The sequence below is a fragment of the Thamnophis elegans genome, chromosome 3, assembly GCF_009769535.1.
Source record: "Thamnophis elegans isolate rThaEle1 chromosome 3, rThaEle1.pri, whole genome shotgun sequence".
NCBI classification, from domain to species: Eukaryota; Metazoa; Chordata; class Lepidosauria; order Squamata; family Colubridae; genus Thamnophis; species Thamnophis elegans.
The window spans coordinates 128757607-128771086 of NC_045543.1; positions in this window are offsets into that span (position 1 = coordinate 128757607).

Consider the following 13480-nt stretch of genomic DNA (forward strand, 5'->3'; position numbering starts at 1 on the left):
GCTTCTGTGCAGAAGCAATTTTCACTACTGCACATGCGCGTGTAGCCCAAAGCACATCCCTGAGCGAACTGGCAGTAAAAGAATCCGGAACTTACCCCTGTGCCCCACTACTTACCTTTGGACAGTTGTAGCCAGGCCTCACACACCCTGACACCTGCCTCATCAGCTCATTTCTTCTGCAGCCAGCAAGGCTGGCAAGGCTTTCCTGAAGGCCTCTGTAGCTGATAACAAAGCTCCGGATCGATCCGGAGCTCTGTTATTGGCTTCAGAGGCCTTCAGGATTGCCTTGCTGGCTGCAGAAGAAGCTCCTGAAGGCCTCTGACAGTGAAAAGAAGGCTGGGGGTGATACGCGCAAGTGACGTTAGTCAGTGAATGACATCCCCCGAAAATAAGACCTGGTATCTTTTTTTGTGGGGGGAAAATATAAGACAGAATCTTATTTTGGGAGAAACATGGTAATCAATGCTTATTTTATTATCTTTAACATATTTTATTATTTTCTCTAAAAAGAGTATTAGTGGTCAAAATCCCATAGTACTACCAGTCCTTGACATATGACTGTATTGGAGCCTGCATGCGTGCGTGCATGCGCAATAGAGCTAAACTGGGACGATGGCTCGCATGCCATCAGAGAGGGTGCTGCGTGCCACCTCTGGCATGCATGCTATAGGTTCGCCATCATGTTCCTAGATGTTCTCAAAACAGAGCAGGAAGTATTCCTTTCCTTCTTAATAACAGAGAGGTGAGCCAGCCTTGGCCAAATGAGACACTGGCCTTGACCACCAGATAAAGATCAGCTTGAATTGCAGCCTATTTTTGCCTCATTGTACATAGTGGCGCCATCAGGGCAAGACTTCAGGGCACATGTCCAGGGTCCCAATAAACAACTCGGTCTATCCCAAAAATGGTAGGCCTAGCTTCCGTCATACTGAAATATATGAGGTGATAGAGAGTCTGTCTGGTAGCGCTGGCAAGAGTGTGCTAAAAACTGAGACAGAATTTTGGCCCTCTCTGGATCAGCTGATCTGCTGGTTGTGGGCCGAAGTTAAGGGGCCTCCTGCACCTCAAAGAACTAGATTAGATTAGATTTGTTTTATTTATATGCCGCCCTATTCCCAGGGGGACTCAGGGCGGCGAACAACTCAAGGGGGAAAGGGAATACAAAAGTACAATACAAGTAGTTAAAATAGCCAAGAGTCACACAGCCACACAAGTCGAGAGGGGGAGGGAACTCATCAGCCCCAGGCCTGCCGGCACAGCCAGGTTTTAACGGCTTTTCGGAAGGCCTGGAGAGAGGTGAGGGTCCGAATCTCTGCGGGAAATTCGTTCCAAAGGGCCGGAGCTGCCACAGAGAAGGCCCTCCCCCGGGTAGTAGCCAGATGGCATTGGCTGGTAGACGGAACCCGGAGGAGGCCCACTCTGTGTGATCTAATGGGTCTTTGGGAGGTAATTGGCAGCAGGCGGTCTCTCAAGGCCAAGCGTTTATTATGGGGATTAAAAGAGTATAAGACCCTGCCTTATTTTTGGGAAAACACGGTATGCTTTCAATGATGATGATTGTAGTGTCACTTGCTCCTTTTGGTATGGAGTTAAAAAGTATCTCCATGTGAGTAGCTCTCCAGGGATGGTACAGACCAAAAATCTAGACTAATACATTTCATACAAACATAAAAATAAAGATTCCTCAAGGCCTAGGGCAGCGATGGCAAACCTTTTTTGGCTCGCGTGCCATAAGGGGGGAGCGCAGGGAGGTCTTGCGCTGGCATGCTGCACCATAATGAATGTGCGACCCCCCAGTGTGCATGTGTGCATGAGAGGTGCTTCCCCCTCATTTTCCATTCTTTTTTCGCCCTCCCCAGGATCCAGAGGCTTTATAGGAGCATAGGGAGGGAGAAAACAGCCTCCCCCACCCCACCCACAGAGCTTCCGGAGGCATCAAGGACCTTCAGGAGGCTTCCCTGAAGCCTCTGAAGGGAAAAAAATGACCCTCTGAGCAAACCGGAAGTCACTTCCAGTTTGTTTGGAGGGTTGGTTTAAGCCCTCTGGAGGCTTCAGGGAAGCCTCCTGAAAGTCCCTGAAGCCTCTGAAGGGCAAAAAACAACCCTACGAGCAAACTGGTAGTCACTTCTGGTTTGCTTGGAGGGTCGGTTTACGCCCTCTGGAGGTTTCAGGGACCTTCAGATGACTAAAAAGGACGCTACGAGCACACCGGAAGTGACTTCCGGATTTGCTTGTAAGGTGGTTTTTAGTCCTTTGGAGGCTTCAGGGAAGGTCCCTGAAGCTTCCGGAGGGCTTAAACTGACCCTACGAGCAAACCGGAAGTCCATTCCCACACTTCCTGTTTGCCCATAGGGCTGGTTTTTTGCGCTCCGGAGGCTTCAGGGAAGCTCCTGAAGCCTCCAGAGGGCCTTGGGGGCAGGGGAGGCTCTTTTTGCCCTCCCCAGGCTCCTATAAAGCATCTGGAGCCTGGGGAGGGCGAAAAATGGCTTTAAAAAAGGCTGAACTCAGCTGGCCAGCATGCCTGCATGCCCTGACAAATGGCTCTGCGTGCTACCTGTGGCACACGTGTCATAGGACGTCATCCCGGGCCTAGGATCTGTATGGACATATCTATGGGATTTGCTGGTTGGCTAATACTTTCTCCCAGAATTCCCAAGGTGGCGCAGTGGTTAAATACAGCACTGCAGGCTACTGCTAGATCAGCAGGTCAGCGGTTCAAATCTCACCGGCTCAGGGTTGACTCAGCCTTCCATCCTTCCGAGGTGGGTAAAATGAGGACCCAGATTGTTGGGGGCAATATGCTGACTCTCTGTAAACCGCTTAGAGAGGCCTGAAAGGCCTATGAAGCGGTATATAAGTCTACTGCTATTTAACTTCAGTCTAGCCTAATCCTAGAATTCCCTGGTGGTATCCCTTCCATATTCTGACGAGGGAGAATGCTGTTTGTCAGCCAGGCAGTAGTCTGTCTGATACTGCCATCTACTGATACTCTTGTCATCTTTTTTATACAAATATATAAATATAGGATCAAGTGGAATCAATTCTATGACTGCATTAGTCCACCTGCCATCAGTTCTTCTTGCTATGTGACCAGCGCATTTCCATTTTAATTCTTTTACTCCCTTGATGATATATTTTTTCTGATTTATATTTTACACACACACACACACACACACACACACAAACGTTCTCTAATCCATGTGCAGGTTTTTCTATCTTGTCTTGTGATGCCAAGCATCTATCTTTCCATGTCTCTTTGTGCCACTTATAGCTTTTGTATCAATTGTGAGGTTAGTGTCCATATTGCCCTAGCAATATGCTAGGGCAATATGTTGCATACACACTGATCAAATGAATTCCACTCGATAAAAAGCATCCACAAAAGAGACCCAAAACAAGATCCAAGACATCAGTAACTACTGCGGATCCATCTAGCAAAAGAAAGCTCAAGTCTTTGTTGGTTGGAAACATGAGGAAGAGGCCTTCATCCTGTGCTGGATAAACAAAGGCTAGAATGAATGAGAATTGTTAGGTAAGCTCCCCGTTGGGAGAGCGAGTACGTTCAGTGAAGCATTGTGAGAGTTGTGTTGGAGAACACACAAACCAGCATACAGAGACACTGCAGTTTAAATAGGCTTTTACTCTCGTGCAAATAGAGGTATCAGAGTCCATCAAACAGTCCAAGTCATACATGGATAAGACAGTCAGTCATCAATGTCTTTCAGTTAAGGGATAATCCAAATAGCATAGTCCAGTATCATATAATCAGTTCGGTACACAAAGTTTGCTAACAGTTGCAAAACTTACAATAGCTCATTTGTAAGTTTTTGATCAGTGTGCACTTTCTAACAGCCAGCTTCCAAAAACACTCAGATCAGATCAGCCCAGCATCTAATGAACAGAGAGCTAACAGTCGTTTTAGCTCCCTCTTATGGCCGATTGAGGAAAACAGCAACCAATCACATTTTACAGTATGATTTAAAGAAACAGGTACAACATTGTTACATGGTTTATATATTGCCAACTCAACCATTAGATTATATTCCTAACAAGAATGAATGAATGAATGAATGAATGAATGAATGAATGAATGAATGAATGAATGGAGAATAGGACATTCTTCCCTAACCCAGTCTTTCATAGATCAGGGGTGTCAAACTCAAAGCCTGCGGGCTGGATCCGGCCCCCAGGGTGCTTAGATCTGGCCCACAGGTCTGCCCTGGTAATAGTGGAAGACTGTCCCGCGGTATTTCTGCCAGCAAAAATGACAATGGAGCCCGTTTTCTCTGGCACAGCATTCAGACTACCCCGACATGAGTGACATAGATCTGGTGACACCCACTTGGCGACACCCACCCCAGACTTCCCAAGGTCAAACATAACCCTGATGTGGTCCTCAATGAAATCAAGTTTGACACCCCTGCTCTAGATCTTAGAGTTCCTCAGCAAGCACAGTTGTCCCAGTTTTATTTACATTCCCAGCTGCTACTGAACAAACCAAAATCAAATATCTGAAATGCACGGATGTAACTCACAAGTTTGTCCTTTTTTATTTTCTCTCTGACCCCATGAATAAGATTTGTATAAGAAGCCAATTTGGGTTAAATAGCTTATCTCGTCCAGTACTGTGTGGACTGACTTGATTATATATGTACACCCATAAAGCCAGACAGTATTTCAAGATATTTCTAACACAGGAGAAGGAGGGCGAATTTTTAAAAACTGGAATTAGAAAAACTACTCTGTATGCCATGAACTGGAAAATATTAGAACATCTTATGATTTTAATAGTGCAGTTGCTTGGAAACAGGGGCGACTATGCAGTTAACGCCCCCCCCTCTTTTATAAACATCACTGCACACTAAAAAGTTGTGGGAATATTGCTTATGCCATTACAGCTACCATCTTGATTTTTTTGACACTTGGGTGGGCAATACATTAATTAAGTAAAGTAGCAGGTCACCAAAACCAGCAATGTTTGCAAATGTTTATATGCAAGGCTTATTTTGGTTATTGAAATAGTAATGACGTAAGTGCATAACTTCAGTGTGATAGCATAGTGCAAATGTGCCGGTTTCCATAGACGTGCAAAACAGGATGAGCTGTAAGACATTGAATATTTTAAATGTACTATCTGACTGTTTCAGACATGAAATACACAATTTAGGTCTTTTATGGTCTTTTTGGGAGCACTTTTTGGATCCAATGAACATTTGGGGGACATGAACGTCTGCAAAATTGGTGGAACCTCATCCCACATATGAGTAGTTTAGGTCTGGGAGGAATTTTGCAGAGGGTCCCATGAGAAATAGCTTCAAACCAGCTTTTCCATTGGAAAACAGCTAAAATCCAGGAGTTAGAAAGCAGAATGAAGTGAGAACTTCTTCCAGTGTAGAAATGGACCACCCACAACTCCACAGAACCACAACATTTCAAAGAATTACTGATGTTCCAGATGCACCGCAGCTGAGCCACTAAGTCAAACAGGTCCAATGTCCTGAGATCACAGATGACCACAGCTAGGGTCAAAGAAGTGTTAGAAAATCTTTGGGGCCGAAATGGAAATTGAGAAAAGAAGAGAAGGATTCTTCTTGGTTAAACATCACTTTGAGTAACTATCCATTTCTCCCAATTTTGGAAAATAGTCGAAGTATAAATAATCAAACAATAAGACAATGTCTAAAGAAGATCTAAGAGGGCAGAAAATGTGGACTATTTACAGCAATTCCTAGTTCTGAGTTACTTTGAAATATACCCTATACTTCAGATATATATATATTTATTGTCGCTGTATGTTACTATTTTTTCTGGTGAGAGAAATGTGAAAACAATGCCATTAATAACAGCTTCATCTCTTTTTGGGCTAGGGCCTTCTGTTTGATTTATTCTGTGTAAATTCACAGTGCTCTCTAAATAGCTTAAATTCTGCCTCAGCATACTTGAATCAATGCTATTTACCTTTCCCCAAGACCAGACATTCCCAAGACTAAACAGAATGGAATTTTGTCCAAATAACAGTCTTGGAAATTAGAAAGGCCATTCCAGAGCACAGTCCTATAGACAGTAACAAAGTCTTTCATCATTTTTTTTCAAACCAAGATTTCATTCTTTCTCTAATACAGTGATATCAGAGTTCGCGATACAAGGAAGAGTACTGAAGCGGAAAGATAGCAATTGGCATCATATCCCTCACTAAGCCATTGTTTGCTAACTATATTAAGTAAACCATAATTTGTTGCATTGACAAAAAAACTAAACAAATCACAATAATTAGGTTTATATAATGTGTGAATTCAACAATTAATTGCACTAAGCCATTATTTGAATCATGCTTTATTGATTATATCAAATCTGTAATCTATATATATATAAACCGCAGTGTGTCTGTGTGTTCCAGCATAAATCTGGAATACCTTGAGCAATTTCCACCAAACTTGGTATACAGATGACTTACTCTCTGAAAACAAATATTGTGGGGGTAAGACACCCCTAATACCCCTCGGGGTATCTGTTCTGTTAAGATACAGCCTGTTGTGCCTTAAAATGACTTCTACTGTACTGCCTTAAAATGGCTTCTACTGTGCGGTGTATTGGAATTGCCATGGTAACAGCTTCATAGTACTCCACAAGGGGGCCCCCTCTGGTAAGGGGGAAAATCCAACATTAGAAATTACGTTTGGTCCAGAAATTTTCTCCCTATAAATAAATACCTGGGCAACACCGGGTTATCAGCCAGTATTCACATAAACCACAGTTTACAAAATCACAATCACTGGGTTTATTTTAAAAATATATAGTTATTACCAGTATTTGTTAGATTTATATCTTAGTTGCTTTCCAGACACTCTAAGCTATTTATGTGACAGTCTCCTTCATTTTATCACCAGCACAGTAAATACAGTACATGAAGTAGTTTGGACTGAGATAGGGTGAATGGTAAAGATTTACAGTATATTGCAGGCATGGTACAAATGACATGCTGCTAATTTCATCATTTCAAGATCAGGTAGCAGCTGCATACCTCGTTCCATGTCTCATGAAGTTCCAACCAAAGTTCACCAGTGCATGTACATCTGTTAGGAATATAATCTAACGGTTGGGTTGGCAATATATAAATCATGTAACAACGCTATACCTGTTTCTTTAAATCATACTGTAAAATGTGATTGGTTGCTGTTTCCTCAATTGGCCATAAGAGGGAGCCAGAATGACTGTTAGCTCTCTATTTATTAGATGCTGGGCTGATCTGATCTGAGTATTTGGAAGCTGGCTGTGAGAAAGTGTCATGAGCTATTGTAAGTTTTGCAACTGCTAGCAAACTTTGAGTACTGAACTGATTATATGATACTGGACTATGTTATTTGAATTATCCCTTAACAGAAAGACATTGATGACTGACTGTCTTATCCGTGTATGACTTGGACTGTTTGATGGACTCTGATACCTCTATTTCCACAAGAGTAAAAGTCTATTTAAACTGCAGTGTCTCTGTATGCTGGTTTGAGTGTTCTCCAACACAACTCTCACAACGCTTCTCACAACGCTTCTCTGAACGCACTCGCTCTCCCAATGGGGAGCTTACCTAACAACATCAATGCTGCCATTTTAACTAAGTTTGGGAACCAGATTTTGGAGTGAGTTTGGATATCTCAACCAGGGTCATGGATGGTAAGACTGAAAGAAGGAAAGTATTTGTGCTATAACAGAGAGGGAGAAGAAGCTAACAAGCCCACTGTGCACGTCTGTGATTAATGCCAGAATTATGGCTGCAGAAAGTTATAGAATAATGCAAGATCAAAAAAGGGAGTTGATGTCATTTTTTTTCGTTGTCTGCAAGGATACTGGAGATCTGTATGAGGCTTTTCTAAGAGCCCAAATGCCAGTTTTTTTTACATTACTGTGGTTAGAACTTGCATAACTCTAACTGTTGACTGCTTAAAATCTTCAGTATTCAGATACATGAATGCTTTTTACTGTGTGTCGTCTGTGAAGGAAAGAAAAAATGTGTTAAAGTTTTATGGTAGCGCAAATGAGATCAAGATTCGTATTATTAGCAGTTGCAATAATATAAGTGGTAGCAGAAGCATTTATTAATACTAGAAATTATGATTAAAGCAGCATATAGATTGAAATAAACAAAAAGCTGTGCCATCATATTAACATACCAAAATAAGAACATGCCCTATCTCTCCACGCATGAATGTGCGTTCCCCCCCGCACATACCCCATCCCCACAGCCCTCGCATGCCCCTGCCCCCCACGCACTCACAGTAGAGACCCAAAGACCAGCTGGCCAGCGGGAGGTGCACGCACATGGACAGTGGAGCTGAACGGTGGCGACAGCTCACATGTCCACAGAGAGGGCACTGCATGCAACCTCTGGCACATGCAACCTCTGGCACATGGGCATATACAGTATGTAGCTCAGAAATGAAGTTCTCCAGTGTTCTCTGAGCTTGGCTGTTTGCTTGTTTCATTACCCAATTAGGTAAGCTCATCAATGCAAGTGAGCATAGGGTTTGCTTTCAGTCACTTGGCCTGCCAGTCTCTGAGTGTATGTGGTTATTTCCTTGGTAGTTCCATGGTATTGTTTTTTGCTTGTTTGTCTGGTTTTAATCCTTACTTATCTGGGTGTTAGCTGCTGATCTTTTTTTTTGTTTCCTTCTTAGCTTTTTTTTTACTTGCTTGTTTTGAATGGTGTGTAAACGTGGTTGTCTCTATGTGTCTATTGATGGCTGATTTGTCCGAACGCCAAGCTTCCAAGCATTCCCTAACATTTTTTGGATTTAGCTTGGTTTACAATTCTCAGAGTTTCCCATTTAAAATGATGGTGGTTGACTCTGTCCATGTATTGTCAGACTGAGGAGTTTTCATCTTGTCTTTGGACTGCTAGTTGGTGTTTATGAATTAGCTCTGCTAGTCTTCTGCCTATGTGTCCTATATTATAGCCCTTACACTATGCATTATAGATGATTCCTATTTTTTCTTCTTGGGTTACTGGTCCTTTGATTTATTTAAAATGTTTGGGAGGCTGTAGTTGGTCTGTGTGCTACAGTGATAGCACGTGGTTCTAATAATCTACTGGTTGTTTTGGAGCTGTTTTTGATTTATGCCAGTGTTATCCTTTTCATAACTTGTGTTGATTGTGCTGTAGTGGGATGACTGGACAGCAACTTTTTGATAAAGTTGTGTGGATGTATATTTCGTTGGAACATTTATAGGTGGTCCATTTCCTTTTTCTGGTGTTGTGAGTTGCTGAAATGTATTGTATTTGTATTTGTCTGAACAGTGTTCTTGCACAATTTCTCTTGTGGGAGTTTGCTTTGTTATTTGATCATGGGGCACTCAATTAGTGTGTTGGTTTTTTGCTAGATATATGACAGTGATGGCTAACAGTTTCTGCACCATGCCCAAACCGGAACATGCACATATGCATATGCGCACGTGCACCATAGAGCCGAAAAATCTGAAGACCAGCTGGCCAGTGTGGACCTGGTCTTGGGATTTCCAGCATGCACATGTGCGCCGGCCAGCTGGTCTTTGCACGCACCAGAGTGCCAGAAACCCAAAGACAAAGTAGCCGGCGTGTGCATGCGCACTTGCCAACTGGTATTCTGACTTACAGCACTATGGCGTGTGCAAAGACCAACTGGCTAATGCGCATGCATGTGCGGGAAAGTAGAAGTGATGGCGCATGTGCCCACGGAGAGGGCTCTGGATGCCATCTCTGGCAGGCGTGCCATAGGTTCGCCATCACAGATGTATGACATCTAGGTTGCCTTCAAAGAGAGGGCTATGGTGAAGCAATGGTTAGAATGCAGTATTGCAGGCTAATTTTGCCAACTGCCATAGGTTCGATCCTCACTGGTTCAAGGTTGACTCATCCTTCCATCCTTCCGAGGTGTGTAAAATGAGGACCCAGATTGTTGGAGGCAATAGGCTGACTCTGTAAACTGCTTAGAGAGGCCTGTAAAGCACTGTGAAGCGGTAGATAAGTCTAAGTGCTATTGCTATAAAGTGACTGCATCTGAAATCAAAGTCTTTCCTAGCTATTCCACTACAAAATCATAAACCTATCTGGACTGCACAAATCTGAAAAAGGAAGTTAGAATCTATGCTCCCTTTTTTGTATTTTTCTTTTTCCTTTCCTTTTTATCATACTTACTTTACTACATTTCCTTTGTATGTGTTATGTGTATAAAATCCTTCAATGGACTGAAGAAATCTTGATAATTAGAAAGGGCTAGAACAGTGTTTCTCAACCTTGGCAACTTGAAGATGTCTGGACTTCAACTCCCAGAATTCCCCAGCCAGCGAAGAAGTCCAGACATCTTCAAGTTGCCAAGGTTGAGAAACACTGGGCTAGAATGTTCTGTATTTCCCTGCTGCCATCGTGTGGTTGTTTGGAGTTTTGCAGTCAAAGTAAGTGGCCCTAGCCATGGGTGTTAGGCCTGTCAGAGCTTAAGAAAGTTCTAATAGGTTCTAATATTTCTACCGCATCAGATAGCAGTGAGGCGAGGATCATTCCCAGATTACAAAATATCATTATCCACAATCAACAAACTCCCTACCTATAGATTTCCTAGATGAAGCCTTAGTTGGTTATCTTCTATTTATCAGCAGATATTTAAGATCCAGTCAGAATGTCAGAAGGAGGAGGGTGGTTTTTTTATTTATTTTCTTTATTTTTCTGGTAAAGGTTAAGGAAAACCTAGCAGGATGATCATTCAAAGTTACAATGGCATTGAAAAAGGTGATTTATGACTGGTCCTCGCACTTACAACGGTCTCAGCATTACCACAGTCATGTGATCAAAATTCAGGGGACTGGTAACTAGCATTTATTATGATGGTTGCAGCACCCCAGGGCCCTTTGGCCATTATTTGCAACCTTCCCAAGCAGCTTCCAACAAGTCAATGGGGGAAAGCCAGATTCACTTAATGATTATGTGATTCTCTTAACAACTGCAGTGACTCTCTTAATGACAATGGTAAAAGGAGATAAATTTGGGCACTGTTAACAACTGTTAATTGAGAGAGAAAGGAATGGAAATTCTAGTCCCAATTGTGGTCAACATTCAAGGTCCCCCAGCATTCGAGAAAGAGGAAGGAAGGAAGGAAGTGTAAGAAGTTATCACCCAGCCTTCTCCCAGAAAAATGAAATATCCTAGGAAAAATAGAAAAGGTAGAATATTTCTTTGGATGTGAAAAGGAAGAAACATGTTTTAAAAGACAGAATAGCTGCCTGCAGCTTCCTGCCCATCCCCCTTTGTCAATGAGCCATTAAAGTCTGAGCTAGTCCGCTTTACATAATAAAGAGTTCTCCCCTTCAGCTCCAGAGTGATGGGATTAAGGCATGATAATATTGGCCCTTTACCCATTCACCACATGGCATCTGAGAACTCAACCAAACCTGGATTCAAAACGCAGCCTAGAGAGTTGCCCCTGCATGGCTCATGGGAGTCTGACCACCAATCAGAATACAAGCTCAAGATCAAAGGCCAGAGAGGGCATAAAACCAGGGACTCAGCTTCTCTTCCTCCCTTCTCTTCTCTTCTCCACCAACATTGAAGCATGTGATCACCTTTTCTGTTCAGGACTCAAGCCATGTGGTCCTGTCCACCATTAAAACTATCTTTCCAAGCAGCTTCCATGTCTCCAGTGTCTTTTTCCCCACTTGCAGCTGAACCCAGAAGGACATTTCTTCCAACAGAAGGAAGGAAGGAAGGAAGGAAGGAAGGAAGGAAGGAAGGAAGGAAGGAAGGAGAGAAAGAAAAGAAAAGAAAAGAGAGAGAGAGGAAGGAAAGAAAGAAAGAAAAAAAGGAAAGAAAAAAAAGAAAGGGAGAGAGAGAGAGAGAAAGAGAGAGAGAAGATACATATAGGAATGGATATAATAGAGGAAAGTGTAGCACACAGAAATAATAGAAATGGGTTCATACTGTGTAATAATGTGACAAGTTGGTTTCCACATAGTATAATGTCTGAATTTATCCACTGTGGATTGTAAACTATAGTTTGCAGCTCATTGTGATATGTGATACTCTATGCTTGCTTAATAAATGATGGTGTACTGCAATGTTTGAACCTTACTAGATTAATTTCCCTAACCTGGTATTGTCCAGATCTCGTGGAACAATTTGCAGAATTCCCAGACAACATGGTTACAAACTACAGACAATTAGCTTACTATGGTGTAACCCCCTGGTTCTCAACCTTTACCCTTCATACTGCCCTTCACAACCTCTATTGTTTCCTGTGTCCCTCAAAAATCTGTTGCATTCATAATTTGTCTGGTGAAAAATAATGATTTTTCTCAGTGAGTTGAAAGTGGCATGGTAGTCTGCGATTGCTCATAGTCTGTATATTTTTTTCTTTTGCCCCAGTCTCTTTGTCTCTGGTCAAGTAAAATGCCAGAATTCAAAATCACATTCCCAGATGTGATTTTATCGCCAGTATCATTTTTAGACACATCCAACCAAGCTGTTTTAATACTAAACCTCTAAAAACATAAAGCATTCTTGTGATGAACTCATAGGTTATTTTCACACCAGCTAAACATCCTATGACTAGTTGCTTGGTCTATTTCATTACATATTTTTATTGCAATCCTTTGCTGGTTATATGTTGAGAAACAGTGGAACAATAAACTTTGAAATGCAAGGACTAATTGTATTATTTCCCCACAGGAAGACTGGCAGACATTTCTGGGCTCATATATAGATACTTTGTGATAGCCCAGACACGCAAACCCACACACAGTCAAAGAGATTTGAAAGAAAAAGGTTTTACCTGGAGAGATTGCATGCATCCTAGTGAAATATGTAAATATTTTTCTATGAGGCTTATCCTTTGCTTTAAGAATCCATTATAACACAGAGCCATGTCAAACAAAGAAACTGCTCATGTTTAAGATTACAGAGCACGATTTGTAATCCTATGCACAGTTGACAGAGTGTAAGCTTCTCTGAACTCATTGAGGCTTATTTCTGACTATACAGTCACCCCAGGAACCTTATATAAGGTAACTGAAGTGCAACTGTTAACTGTTAACTAAGCAATCATAGGCATCCAACAGAAGTTACAAAGTCATCATATCCCATGTTGTGGCAAGATGCCTTTCATGAGTGGCAATATGGCTGTCAAAAATCATCAGACTAATGACACAAATTATATAGAGTTTGCAGCAGTTGGGTCATAATCATATGTTGCAAATATTGCACATATGTAATGTGCCTCATTTACAGGATAATGTCCAGAGGTGGTATTCAGCAGGTTCTGACCAGTTCTGGAGAACCAGTAGTGGAAATTTTGAGTAGTCTGGAGAACCGGTAAATACTATTTCTGACTTACACCGCCCCCATCTATTCTCCAACTTCCAAGTCCCTGCTGATTGGGAGGGAATGGGTTTTTTGCAGTAACCTTCCCTGGAGTGGGGGGGGGGAATGGAGATTTTATAGTATCCTTTCCCTGCCATGCCCACC